The sequence below is a fragment of the Filicampus tigris genome, chromosome 12, assembly GCF_054856515.1.
Source record: "Filicampus tigris isolate MCC_2025a chromosome 12, RoL_Ftig_1.0, whole genome shotgun sequence".
Lineage (NCBI taxonomy): Eukaryota > Metazoa > Chordata > Actinopteri > Syngnathiformes > Syngnathidae > Filicampus > Filicampus tigris.
In genome coordinates, this window is record NC_141228.1 from 22,404,258 (window position 1) to 22,405,459 (window position 1,202).

The following is a 1,202-nucleotide window of genomic DNA, read 5'->3' on the forward strand; positions in this document are numbered from 1 at the left end:
GACCACTGTCTTTTCTTTTTTTTTGTAACTGTCTTTGCGGCTGTGTTTCCACTGCAGCTCAATTCCGATTGTTTTTTTTTTTTGTCCTTATGCGATATAAGAATTTTTTCTTGAAGTGTGAACAGTACAATCTCGATTTTTTTATAAAGTCGATGTGAACTCTTTTTGTAGATCTAAATCTATGCGTCGCATCTCCAGTATGAATGCTTATCCACACGCCTTCGATCTATACATCATTAACACTAGAAAGTCTAAAGGCCAGCCATGTATAGTCTACAATAAAGTACCACACAATTTCAATCAATTTTTTTTCACAAAAAACACCTTACTATACACGTTTTTTTTTGTTTGTTTTTTTAAACGCCTTACTATACATGGTCATTTTTTTTCTTAAAAGAAAAACGCCTTACTATACATGGACTTTTTTTTTTTTTAACGCCTTACTATAATACATGGTCATTTTTTTTCTTAAAAAAACTGCTTACTATACATGGTCTTTTGTTTTGTTTTTTTCACAAAAAATGCCATACCATCTACATGGTTGTTTTTTTTTTTCACAAAAAAACGGCTTACTATATATGGACGTTTTTGTTTTTTTTAACGCCTTACTATAATACATGGTCATTTTTTTTCTTAAAAAAAACACCTTAATATACATGGTCATTTTTTTTCACAATAAAACGCCTTACTATCCAAGGTCTTTTTTTTTTCACAAAAAATGCCTTACTATACCCTTGCCCTACAAGGAGGCTTCCACTGGGCAACGTGTCTTTCGGTGGAAGGTGGCTCACGAATACTCCTTTCGGTTGTAAAGTGGTAGGGCGCTAGCGGGGTACGGTGTGTCTGAGCATCGCTAATCTGGCAGGTAACGGCCGCATTTACAAAAGAAAGGTGGCCAATTGTAGGCTGTTAAGTTAGTTCAAAATCCAACAGCCTTTTGGCTGTGCTCTAAACTTTATAGGGTGGGTAAGAAAATGAGTCTTTTTCGTGTTAAATTTGAAAAAAAAAAATCTGAATTGTACTGTTGACACTGCATGGAAAAAAAATCAGATATGTGTCACATATGGGCCCAAAAATCGAATTGAGCTGCATTTGAATGCAGCCTAAGTGACTAAAAGTGCATTTCCTCTTCCAGTGGCTGTCTAAACTCGGCGTCCAGTAGAGGTAAGGTGTTTGGCAAAAAAACCAAATTGTAACATTAG